Here is a 14,024-nt window from a genome sequence, read left to right as displayed (position 1 = left end):
TCAGGAGTTGCAGATTTTGAGCAGCAAATGGGTGTAAACTCTTATGGAGAAGATGCACAACACAGTTCTTTACCTTGGAGGTCTAACCGAGTTTGATATCCAGTACAAAGACTTACTTATGATGAATTTGCAGCCATACATCATGCATATATGTGCAATGTCTTACAAGATAAAGCGCCTGAGAAGTTTGAAGATGCAATTGACAACCCACAATGGACACAAGCCATAAATGAGGAGATGGATGCATTGGACCAGCAAAGGACATGGTCACCTTGTATACAAGCCTGAGGGCAAGAATGTAATTGGATGCAAATGGGTTTATAAGATCAAACATAATTCAAATGGAAGCATAAGCCGATACAAGTATAGATTGGTAGAAAAGGGATATGCTCAACAATATGGCATACATTATGAGAAGACATTCAGTCTTGTTGCAAGGATGGTTACTATTCGAACAATGATTGCATCAGCTACATCTAATAAGTGGCAAATGCACCAGAAGGATGTAAAGAATGCATTTTCAAATGGACACTTGACCGAGGAGTTCTAAATGCAATAGCAATTGGGTTTTATTGCTTGTCCATCTTCTTTGCATTGCTTAGGGGGAGTGATAAAGTACTGATTATTCTTTATCTTGATGATCTCATAATTACCGAAAACAATGAGACATTGATTGCTCAAGTAAAAGAACAATTACAAAGGAAAATTGAGATGAAGGATATTGGGATACTCATATATTTTCTTCGCATAGAAGTGATCAAAGTTTCTTCGCATAGAAGTGATCAAAGAAGGTTATGATACATGGATGTTGGAGAGACATTATGCATTCGATATGCTTGCAAAGTATGGCATGATAGCATGCAAGCCTATGAGTACACCATTGGATCCAAATGCAAAACTTTAGCTCATGAGGGTGATGAGATTGAGAATTCAAATATGTATCAACGTATGGTAGCGAGCTTGATCTATCTTACCATCACTCGCTCAGATTTGAGTTATGCAGTTGGAGTTGTAAGCCAATTTATGCAGTCACCCAAGAAACCACACTTAGATGCAATTCAAAGATTATGCGCTATGTTAAGCATACATTGGGTTATGGTTTGCATTATAAGGTAGATGTAGAACCTAAATTACATGCCTACACAGATGCTGATTGGGCAGGTAGTGCAAATGATAGAAGGTCAATTTTTTGTTACATATTTTTTCTACCAGAAGCAACAATTTCTTGGATGTCTAAGAAGTAGCTTACACTTGCTTTATCATCGATAGAAGCTAAATATAGAGGGGTAGCAATTGCAATGTGTGAAGCTATATGGTTATGCAACTTGATTGTGCAAATTGGCTATGATGTTGTGAATCCAGTGCCTCTTTATTGTGATAATATTAGTAGCATCATGCTTGCTAGTAATCTAAAGTTTCATGCCAGGACGGAATACATAGAGGCTCACAATCATTTCATTCGTGAGAAAATACTTCATGCATAGAGAAATGGACAATAGATGAATAAGAATGAGCGCTTCCTTAGATATTACAATCCTGAAGAACAAGGCATTGGCTTCTTAAAAGTAATAGCTTGCCTTCAGGATTAGCTTTTGATGACAACAATGATGGAACAACCTTTGATGAGGAAGTTACTGGAGCAACCTTTGATGAAGCAACTGTTGGAACAACCTTCGATGATGAAGTAGCTATTGGAACAACCTTCAATAACGAAGCTGTTGTATTGTGATCCTCTGCGCACACATCCCTGCACTTTCTGGGACGACGGGCTCTCATTCTTGGAGTATCATTTGACCTTCATAGAGAGAGAAAGTAGTTTGCAGAAGAGTGAGAGCTGCTAAGAAAGGAATGGGAGAGAAAGCGGCAAAGAGAACGAGTGGAGAGAGAGAGAGAGAGAGAGAGAGAGAGAGAGAGAGACTATGATTTTGCTTGGGGAGTGGGGTGCTTGAGTGAAGTGGCACTTACGCACCTATAGTTATCAAATTTCACAAAATTCCCATGATTAGAGCCGTTTTTTTCATTTACCATCACTGTCACTACTCTTCAAAAAAGCACTTGTAAAACCCACCCATGTAGGCCTTCAAAAAAGTAGAAAAGTGGTACCACCTATGCATGCTTCCACCCTATTATTGGGCAAGACCATAGCGTCATACTATAATTGTAGAGATTAGAATGCTCAAGGTAGCATGGATTTGGCTTTAGGGTTAGGAATACACAAATGTGCCAAGTGATTAGAACAAGCTAGAAAAGGTCTCATACATATTGAGTGAAGGACATGACAAGGAAAGAGGGGATCTCATAGAGATTGTATAGAGATATAGGATGTAGTGTTCAAGATTTTGAAAAATGGTTAGAGGTAGCCTATTTATGCTAAAAAATACAAAAAGTGAGCCAAATGCCTAGAAATAGTACCTTGGTTTTTGTTTAGATGAAGAAGATGAGGAAAAGTGAAGTGACGATATGTGTTGATTCTTGAAACATAGACAAGAGAGTGGCTTTTAATAAGAAGTTCTATTGTGTACGTAAACTATAGTTCCAATTGTGTATGAGTGTACATTTATTGGTTTGAAAAGGGCTCATCTATGTAAGTTCGACTTCAATCATTATGGTTTTAGCTACGAATTAGTGCTTTTATTTTTTTGCAGAAACAGCATTATATTAGAAAGGTAATCAAAGGGGATAATTACAAACCTTGTTAGAATGAGAGGCCACAAAATCTGTCCATCTAGGGAGCTAAGTGCGCCTCAATGAGAGAGTTGCTTGTTTCAATACAATAGGTTTCTTTCCAAACCAAAAAAGGGAGGACAATATATCATCTTTTAACACATTACATTCAATCGGTCTTGCGAGTGGGTGCCGAAAGGAAATTTGTTTCTGGTATTCTAGATGTTAGTAATGGCAATGCCGTGGGTGATTTGCCACACTTCATAGACATCTTTTGTCTCCAAGTAGAGCACTTTTCCATGTGTATCTAACAATGATTTGGGCATCCTCAAGCCAACCGTAGATTGTTTTCCAAACTCTTTGTGCCATGTGACAATCCCATAATAGATGGAAGACTATTTCTTTTTGCATCCTGCATAAGGTGCAATGTAAGGACGTGTTTAGCCACTTGCCAATTCAAGATCTGACCGAGAGGGATCCAAGAGCAAGCCTCCATAGGAGAAACTTAACCTTATGCGAGGGGGTGGATTTCCAAACTTTACTAAGCCTTTTTAGCCATAATTACATATCATCAAAAGGTGCAAAAGTAACCCAACGCACCTTTATCTTAGCCATATCAAATGTCGAGTGCTGTAGGAAGTCCTTAATTGCAAGTTTATGAAGTTGTTTGCCCTTCTCAGAGACCCAAATATTGAATCCATCCCTGGACATCATCTTGTAGCAAGAGGGCCATCCCTCGTAGACCTTATTTAGAAGTGTGGTTAGTAAGTCTACTTCCCTATTGCTTAGGGAGAGTTCCTATTCAATGCGCTAAACATGAGCCCATTGACTTGTACTGACTTCCCATATATCCTTCCAATTACAAATGCCCTTATGAACATGCTCTTAGATAGACGCGGGCTGAGGATGCAAGGTGTGATGCTATCCGTGCACCGTTTGCAATCTTTCTCAATGTCACCTTGCTCTGTGTGTGTTTTATGTACGTGCGCTTTTATTTAACAATCTTGAGTTTAGAATTTTATGGGTCATATGTGTTGAGGAATTGTGCAGATCATGATGGAGTTTCTCCGCTGCATACGGGTAAACATACGTATGCGGAAAACGGCAACGGCATCGAACGGCAGCATGCGCTTAGTCCCCAAACTTCACATGACAGTAGAGGTGCATTACAGAATGGCGACTGCAAGCGCGATCACAAGCACGTGGAAAACGAAAACGGCAGCGAGCGGGTAAGTCCCCCCCCAAATGCCAAACTTTCCATGACAGCCAGGTGAAATGCACCTCTGATACATCTATTTACAACGAGCACGTCCCCATTGGTAGGGAGTATGCGGTAAGCTGCCCCAAACCCCAAGCTTCACAGGACAGCAGGAGCAATGGCAAGGGCGAACACAATTATGTCAAAAACGGCAACTGCAGCAAACGGGAGAATGTGGTAAGTTCCTCGCAAACCCCGACCTTCGCGTGACAACAATTGAATCCTCTGATGTATCTATTGGTGTGCAACGAGCAGGGTCCCATTCCACAGAAGCGTGGTGAATGGAAAAGGATAGTCTGCAGTGGGAGCGAGAGAGCACCCCCTCGCCAACATGTCTGGCTTACTCGAGATGGATTTAGGGTCAACTTTAGGGGAAACAAGTTCACAGTTCCCACAGATGTCCAGCTGGCTGCTAGTTGTGATACTAGCTATGGAGATCTTCTGGAATTTCACTTGACAGGAGAGAGTAGTAGAGATCCATTAGGTCTTTTGCAAAAGCTTAGGTCCATGTACACCGATCCTCATTCGTCCTTGTCCAACCAGAGCTTGAAGTTTGACATTGCCGATGACAAGCTCTATGTAGCCATGCCTAGTGGCATAGCTTCAGACTTAGCTGGGCAGCTGGTCATTCTGCAGCTCCACAATTATAAGTCTAGGATTGCACACAGGTTTCCCAATCAGCCAAACCTCATCATGTCAGGCTCTAGTGGCTGGATGGACTGTGACGGAGCCCCCATACGGCTTTGTGGAGATGGCTTGATAGTCGATGAACAGGAGCTTCATCAAAAAACTTTGGAGGTGCATGCCCTCAAGAGGGTCGTACCGAAAAACCTCAAAGTCTATATTAACTTCGAGACTTTATCATTCACCGACAACAAAGATGCCCTGATAAGGAAGTGCAGAGTCCAAGTGCAGAAGACTGGCTAGGCTTTAGTGGCGGTGGCATTGTGTGACCGAGCTGACGATGGTGAGGTGCTTATATTTCGTAGGAGTGGCACGCTCATAACAGTGGATCGCTGCTTTAGCCCAAGGTTTATCGACCTTGGCGATGTGATACCCTTGTTCCGAGTGTACCTATCATATGGAACGAATATGTATTTTCAGGTTCTCTCTCTCTCTCTCTCTCTCTCTCTGTTTTTTAAAAGTGAAACCACTGATTTGAGTCAATGTACGATACAGTGGCTGCCACCCAAATTGGGGGCCAGCTAGCAGTAGGAAAACACTTCCCTACAACTGCAGAGTAAAGTCACCAATCTCTCTCTCTCTCTCTCTCTCTCTCTCACACACACACACAAACAAAACATAATGTTTGGTATATACTATGTGTCATCTTGTATTCTCAATTACATCTTTGAACATGCACACCATGAACACAATCTGAAACGACTCTCTCAAGAAAAGCTACTGTGTCTGTTGTGTGATTCTATCCTACAAGAGGACCTGGAGATGGCAAAGGAGGTCATCAATGGTTTGGCTTCTTTGAATAGCCTTGACCAGTTTGGACGTTCAGCAATGGTACTTTACATGAAGACTGAATTCTGTGTTTCAGTTCATTATCACTTTTTCCTTGGAGGGTACAAGATTTTTTGTTACTGTGTTATGCGTATACAGTCAGGATGGCCGATGGAAGTTCAACTGAAGTATGGGACCAACGGGTTACCCAGTTGGAGCTTCGGATTCAGGACTATGCTGAGAAGCTTGATTTTGAAATGACCAAGCTTGCTCATGCAGATATAGCCCTGGGAATGGCGTGGCATTCTACGAAGAATCCAGCCATTGATTGAAAAAAGCACGTATATCAATTCAAGATGAATGATGTGCTTTATGTTTTGCGAGGTGAAAAAGATATACCTCAGGGACCGTTGGTTTCCATAATGGAAATCAGAAAGGCTCAAGTAGAGTTTTTGTACCTTTGCACAGCATCGGTAGAGTCGGTGAATGATTCTTCGACTAGCACTGATGTTACGCAAAGTGGTGAGATGGCCAAGCTGGCTAATCTTATAACAGAGGAGTTCTCTGAATGTTTTAGGGATAAACTACCTTATGAGAGCGGAAAGTTCAGCATAAGATTGAACTGATCCCGGGGGCAGAACCTGTGAATAGACCTCCCTATAGGATGAGTTTTGCTGAAGAAGCGGAGGTGCGTAGGCAACTGGAAGAATACCTCAAGTTGGGGCAGATTCAACTAAGTTTCTCACCTTTTGCTTCGCCAGTGATATTAAAGAGGAAAAAGGATGATACGTTTCGCCTCTGTATAGATTACAGAGCATTGAATAATATCACTGTTAAGCACAGGTATCCGATGGCTCGGATTGATGATTTGCTAGACGCATTACATGGAGCCGTGATTTTCAGCAAGATAGATCTTAAGTGCGGCTATCATCAGATCCGGATTAGAGCCGAGGATGTGCATAAAACCGCTTTCAGGAGCAGATTTGGTCATTATGAGTTTTTGGTAATGCCCTTCGGACTTACCAATGCTCCAGCGACCTTCGTCATGCTTATGAATGATTTACTACGTCCGTATATCGGAAAGTTCGTAGTACATTTTATTGACGATATCCTAATATTCAGTAAAAGTGTTACTGAGCATCATGAACACTTAAGGGTAGTGTTCAGTACTTTGAGGAAAGCCAGTCTTTATGTGAATAAAAAGAAAACTATACTGTGTATGGTTAGGCTTGAGTACTTAGGGTTCATAATTACTCCACAGGGGGTAGAAATGGATCCGAAGAAAGTGGCTGCGATACTAACTTGGCCAATCCCTCAGAGTCTGACCGCGTTGCGATCATTCTTGGGATTTGTCCAGTTTTATAGAAGGCATATCAAAGGATATTCCAGAATAGTATCGCCATTGACTGATCTGACCTCAGATAAAGTACCTTTTATTTGGGGACAGAATCAACAGGAAAGTTTTAACACCATAAAACAAGCTGTGGTCTCAGGACCGGTGTTAAAAATAGTTGATCCCCAGAAACCGTAATTCCTAGAAACCGATGCAAGTGGCATTGCGGGTAGGAGCAGTCCTCCTTCAAGAGGGAAGGCCAGTAGCCTTTGAAAGCAAGAAGCTTGCTCCCTCTCAAAGGAATTGGCCAACTCATGAATTGGAGTTGTATGCAGTTATCCATGCTTTGAAAACATGGAGGCATTATCTGTATGGTTCAGAGTTTTATGTGGATGTAGATCATGATACTCTGAAACATTTTTGTAAACAGCCTGACTTGAGGGGCCGCCAAGCTAGGTGGGCAGAGCTCATGCAGGAGTTTAATCTAACGATTCGGTACCGAAGAGGAAAAGACAATAAGGTAGCTGATGCGTTGTCTCGCATTATGCACAACCTGAGTTTCACGGTATTAGAGAGTGCTCTAATGACCGAGATCAGAGAAACTCAGAAGGTGGACGAGTTTGTCCAGAGCTTATGGCCTAAGGCTCATGTGTTAAAACCCGGGGAAAGTGAAAAGGATGACCTGGCATCCAGAAAAGGCCAAACTTATGCAAGATATACCATAAGAGATGGTATGCTAGTTAGAAATGGCAAGGTTGTAGTACCTGGTCAGAATGATCTCAGGCAGAGAGTCATCCGACAGTGCCATGATAGCCCGTGTGCGGGACATCCAGGTGTCGAGAAGACCTATGATCTCGTGAAGCGAGATTTCTTTTGGCCAAAGATGAAAAAGCATATTCATGAATATGTGACACGGTGTTTCTCGTGTCAGGTAAGTAAGGCCGAGCGGGTGAAGCCACCCGGACTTTTACAGCCCTTGGAAATACCACTAAGTAAGTGGGAGAGCATTTCCATGGATTTTATTGTAGGGCTACCTGTAACCCAAGGAGGGTATAATTCTATCCTTGTAGTGGTTGATCGTCTAACCAAGATGGCTCACTTCATTCCGACTAGAGAGTCTGTTAGTGCCCCGCAAGTGGCAGATTTGTTCATTAGACATATATTTCGTCTACATGGATTGCCTAGATCCATAGTGTTAGACCGAGATGTCAGATTTACCGGTCATTTTTGGACAGCGGTATTTGAGACACTAAGGACTGAGTTGGGAATGAGTAGTGGGGATCATCCTGAGACGGATGGTCAGACGGAGAGAGTCAACCAGACTTTAGAGGATATGCTGAGAGCATATGTGTCATTGAGGCAACATACATGGGACAAGTGGTTGCCATTGTTAGAGTTTGCCTACAATGATAGGAAACATTCATCTACCGGGTTCAGTCCGTTTGAGCTGAACTATGGTTATAGACCAGCCAATCCGACTATAGTTGGAGTACCTCAGAAAGTGCCTAGTGCCGCGAACTTTGTAGTTCAGATGCGGGAGACGCTAGCACTTGCGAGAGCTAGTATCCGCCAGGCTATGGATAGAGCCAAGGTGTATGCGGATGAAAATCGGTCTATAAGAGTATTTGAAGAAGGAGAAAAAGTTTTTCTCAGAATTCCTTCGCACTCGAAGTCGTTGACTTCAGGAGAGTGTGCTAAGTTATCACCTTGATACTGTGGGCCGTGGTTAATTCTAAAGAGAATAGGCAGTGTAGCCTATAAATTAGAATTGCCATAGGGGTGTAAGGTGCACCCGGTTTTTCATGTTTCGCGCTTAAAGAAATTTTTGCATACAGGTGACTCACTAATCGAAGGTGTGGTTTTGTTTCAGGAGATAGAGGATATTGCAAGGCGCAAACCAGCAAGAATCCTGGACCGAGGAACAATGCAGATACGAAATCGGAAGATACCCACGATGTTGGTTGCATGGCATGGTCAGCCTCTATCGGAAGCTACCTGGGAATCCGTATACCAGTTACGGAGAGCGTTCCCAGATTTCATCATCGAGGACGCTGATGCTTGAAGAGGGAAGGAATGTTATGCTCTAGCCGAGATAGCATGACCTCGGATAGATCGGTGGGCATTTTCTCTTAGATGACCAACTTTTGTAATAGTTAATGTGCGTAATTAAATGGTCAAGAGAAGTAACTGCCAAGGTCCTAGGTGAGGGCGTAATGGCATTGACTAGGTAGTTCTAATAGGGCTAGGGCCTAGGTGCATCTAAATGTGCAAATTGCCAAGGGACAATTGTTTTTTAAAGGAACTCCAAGAGAGGGGTGAAAAAGGATGCATCTAAGTAGGGGCCTAAAATGAAGACATGTGGCCAGGAACTATCTAGGGAATTGTGGGTCTCAGGGATAAGGATGAAGGAATTAACGATGGATATTATGAAAGATCACGCATCAGGTCCCTGAGAGTTGGCTGGGAGGAAAAACAAGAAAGCCATCGCCCGTGACAAATATTAGGGAAGGGAGAGAACTATCACATGAGCAGCGAAGAGTAGTAGAAGAGTGTTATAACACATCTACAACATGTTTTCTTGTAAACACATACTATAAGTCTACCTCTCCACCAAGTACTTTCTCACGAATGAAACGATTGTGAGCCTCTATGTGTTCCGTCCTGGCATGAAATGCTAGATTACTAGCAAGCATGATGCTACTAATATTATCACAATAAAGAGGCACTGGATCCACAACATCATAGCCAATTTGAACAATCAAGTTGCATAACCATATAGCTTCACACGTTGCAATTGCTACCCCTCTATATTCAGCTTCTATCGATGATATAGCAACTGTAAGCTACTTCTTAGACATCCAAGAAATTGTTGCTCCTGGTAGGCAAAATACATAACCGAAAATTGACCTTCTATCATTTGCACTACCTGCCCAATCAACATCTATGTAGGCATGTAATTCAAGTTCTACATCTACCTTATAATCCAAACCATAAGCCAATGTATGCTTAACATAGCGCATAATCTTTGAATTGCATCTAAGTATGGTTTCTTGGGTGACTGCATAAATTGGCTTACAACTCCAACTGCATAACTCAAATCTGAGCAAGTAATGGTAAGATAGATCAAGCTCGCTACCGTACGTTGATGCATATTTGAATTCTCAATCTCATCACCCTCATGAGCTAAAGTTTTGCATTTGGATCCAATGGTGTACTCATAGGCTTGCATGCCATACTTTGCAAGCATATCCAATGCATACTGTCTCTCCAACATCCATGTATCATAACCTTCTTTGATCACTTCTATGCGAAGAAACTTTGATCACTTCTATGCGAAGAAAATATATGAGTATCCCAATATCCTTCATCTCAATTTCCCTTTGTAATTGTTCTTTTACTTGAGCAATCAATGTCTCATTGTTTTCAGTAATTATGAGATCATCAACATAAAGAATAATTAGTACTTTATCACTCCCCCTGAGCAATGCAAACAAGATGGACAAGCAATAAAACCCAATTGCTATTGCATATAGAACTTATGGGTCAAGTCTCCATTCAAAAATGCATTCTTTACATCCATCTGATGCATTTGCCACTTATTAGATGTAGCTGATGCAATCATTGTTCGAATAGTAACCATCTTTGCAACAAGACTGAATGTTTCCTCATAATGTATGCCATATTGTTGAGCATATCCCTTTGCTACCAATCTAGCCTTGTATCAGCTTATGCTTCCATCTGAATTATGTTTGATCTTATAAACCCATTTGCATCCAATTACATTCTTGCCCTCAGGCTTGTATACAAGTGACCATGTCCTTTGCTGCTCCAATGCATCCATCTCCTCATTCATGGCTTGTGTCCATTGTGGGTTGTCAATTGCATCTTCAAACTTCTCAGGCTCTTTATCTTATAATACATTGCACATATATGCATGATGTATGGCTGCAAATCCATCATAAGTAAGTCTTTGTACTGGATATCAAACTCGGTTAGACCTCCAAGGTAAAGAACTCTATTGTGCATCTTCTCCATAAGAGTTTACACCCATTTGCTGCTCAAAATCTGCATTTCCTGAAGTTACATTAGTGTTGCACCCTCCATTTGTAAGTGGCTATAAATTTGCAACTCCTTTGCTACGTAAATTTGGACTATTTGGGGCTGATTTGGATCCCGTAAAATCAAATGATGTGGATTGATTTATTGCTGTAATATCAGCCATAGAGTTGGCATTTCTAACCATCTTTGAGTCACCTACACGTGCTCTTAATCTTCCAGACCATGGATTGCTTGAATCAATAGTAGTAACACCTACTTGAGCTTCCTACATCTTGACTTTGTGCTTCTCCTTGCACCTAATTTCCTGATACATCTGGAAATATGTCATGTGTTGTGGCAACATGGTAATACCAACTACTCAACTCATCAAACACAACATCCTGGATAATGTTTAGCTTACAAGTCAGAGGAATATAGCATCTATAGCCTTTTTGTTCTTCTACATAGCCTAATAAAATGCATTTCTCTGCCTTTGGGTCAAGCTTCTCCCTACTCTCATCAAGAATGTGTACATAATGTATGCATCCAAAAACTTTGAACTGAGATACATCTATCTTGTAACCTGAGTACATCTCCTCTAGAGTCTTGTTATGAACTGTTGCGGTAGGCATTCTATTCATGATGTATACAACACATTGTACTGCTTCAATCCAAAAATGTCTAGGCATGTGTTTCTCATTTAGAAGTGCTCTTCCAACTTCTGCAATGCTGTGATTTTTTCTTTCTGCTACCCCTTTTTGCTGTGGTGTATGTGGACAAGACTTTTGGCATCTAGTCCTAATACAATATCTCAAACATGTTGGATCAAATCATAGATTGATGATGTAGTGTGTCCAGGCTGAACATTGATCCAGTCTTTTACATTAGTCTGTATATGTGCACATAAGGTCACTCCATGTTGGATGCAAGTTTGCACACAAGGCTATGTATAAAACTTTCAATATATTCAATAATGAAGCCTTGAACAGTTTTGAATCTGGGCAGGTTTATTGGGGCTTGTAGAGGTTTTCAGACTTGGTTGGCAATCGCTTAGGTTAATTTGCAGTGCTGCAAGGCTCAGAGACTACATAATTGGACAGTGGGTTTACACTCGAAAAGCAGGAATGAGAGATGCTAGTCAGTCCTAAGTGCTCAATTTCTTTACTCAACCACTTTTGTTTATCTGCACTAAATCATTTCCTTTAATTTAAGAGAGCATTTACTACCATAACTCAGTTATGCCATGATTTGATCTTTGGAGTTTTTACACTTTTGAGAGAATATTTACTGTTTTATATAGCTCAATGTATTCAGAAATAGTTTCATTAGAGCCTGTGCAGCTCCTCATGTGAAGTGAGGCTGTCTTGTCCTTTACATGGTTATGGGTGTGAATTACTTCGAGTACTGGTGTCAAGGTATCACACTGGACAAGGCTTCACACCAATGTGGTTGCAAGCACATGCATCCAGTTATGTTAGGCTCTCCATATGGCACGCTTTCCATCATCATCAATCTTCTGCTAATGACCAATGTACATACTATAGTGGCTTTTCCATTTGGATCAAACTGTGATTATAGTATGCTGTTGGTAGCATCATCAAATTGCAGGTCTCAATTTGAATTTACCATTCTTTTCTTGCATGTTTTGATGTCTATAATTTCCAAAGGGCCAATATGTGTTGGAAATGAATTCTTAAAGCAAAGTTACCGATCCTGTTATAAAGGAGAGAGAGAGAGTGTGGCAGCATTTCAAGCTTGTTGAGTCAAACCAACATAAAAAGGAATTTACTACACCAAAAGTGATCACATGGGCTACATCATTCTAGCTACAAGTTATAGCATTCCCTCCCTCTTCTTGCATAGTTGCCCAATTCATATAGGTATATTCAAGTTGTTTGTTTGTCTAAGGGATGGTATGGAAAGACCAATTTGACTTTGAAGAAGTGTAATGGGGAACATCAACCTATATTCATCAAGACATCTCAAACTGTAACACTAAAAGAAAATTGAGCTCCACAAGCTCTTGCGAGCTCCTCCCGCCCCCCCCTTCACGCTACCTCCCTATCCTCCACCATCGCCAGTGCACTCTCCATCCGCCCAAGCTGCTTCCCCCCCCTCGTCGACGTTCACCCCGCCCCCACCTGCATGTAGCGCTGATCGTTTCCTGTTGCTCGCGACCTGCACTGATCGTTGCCTACTGCTCGTGACCTGTGCATTCTCCCTGCTCGTTGTCCCCTGCTGATCGCGATCTGATTCGTGTGTTGCTGTGCATGGGTGAGAGCAGCTTACAACTGTTGCTCACGACCTGCTGATCCACTCGTCGTAAGCCAAGCGAAGATTCGAGTTACCCTATGAGCGCCCCGCCATCTACTCTCGGTTTGCCCGTTACATACCTGTGCAGCCATGCCCAAGTTTGTCACCTGCGTGCTGCAGCAGACCCGTTCTCCAGTTGCGTTGCCTCAAGCGAGGCCTGGGTAGCACAACCATTTCATAGGCAGCACGCACCACAGCAGTAGATCACGCTCCCCTTCCACACTTGGGCTCCATTTCACTTCCAGCCTCTCTCCGCAGCCCCTTCCTCTTCTTGGAGTTTACTTGCAATTAGTTACTGCGGTATGGCGGCTCCTTGCCCGGAACCGAAGGCCCAAATGGACCCCCCCTCTCCTACAGCCTACCGCGTTACATTGATAGAGCATCAAGTGTCCTTGGTGAAACAGGTTGCCACTGACTTTGCCCACACCTTCGTGTATGGCCGAGTCATAGGGCATTCTCCTTCACAGGAGGACATCAGGGACTGGCTCCAGTCCACTCTTTTCCTCGAGGACAGTCATATAGAGGAGGTGGCCCTCATGGGATGGGGCATCTTCTGGCTCAAGCTCTCTTCGACGAGGGCTGCGGGCGATATGATCAAACGGTCCCCAGTCTCAGTGGACAAGAAGATCATCCTCTTGGTCCCATGGTATAGAGGTTTCAGCGCAGTCGATTTCGATGCCCGTTTCAGCATACCTCACCACCCAGTCACTTTACTGTTTCCCGGCCTTACAGTCGAGCTGCATCCTATCATCAGAGACTTAGGAGCCCACTTCGGCTGGGTGATGCAGGATACGTCCGTAGATGCGATTGCTGCGGCAGGGGTCCCTAGGGTTCGTGTGGCAGTGCTTGATCTCTCATCCCTTCCAGCAGAGATTGAGATTGTGAGAGACGCAAGTACCGTCACCCAGAGCCTGATGGTCACAGGGCAACATGCGTTGTCATGGCTTTGGACATCAGGCCAAATCT

General features: G+C 42.6%; 1 pseudogene across 1 annotated transcript in view; it reads left to right on the top strand.

Moving 5' to 3' along the window:
• The window catches only part of LOC147894397 (uncharacterized), a 38,791-nt pseudogene extending 33,371 nt beyond the window's left edge, over positions 1-5,420 (top strand). Inside the window, exons 3-5 of the transcript XR_015542144.1 lie at positions 3,715-3,893; positions 3,935-4,099; positions 4,178-5,420. The product of XR_015542144.1 is annotated as an uncharacterized LOC147894397 (transcript). The remainder of the gene's footprint in view (positions 1-3,714; positions 3,894-3,934; positions 4,100-4,177) is intronic.
• The last annotated feature ends 8,604 nt before the right edge of the window (positions 5,421-14,024 follow it).

This window comes from Dipteris shenzhenensis, chromosome 14 (assembly GCF_047967505.1).
Source record: "Dipteris shenzhenensis isolate YYH24624 ecotype China chromosome 14, Dip_SZ_1.0, whole genome shotgun sequence".
Lineage (NCBI taxonomy): Eukaryota > Viridiplantae > Streptophyta > Polypodiopsida > Gleicheniales > Dipteridaceae > Dipteris > Dipteris shenzhenensis.
This window is presented reverse-complemented; position numbering and strand designations above follow the sequence as displayed.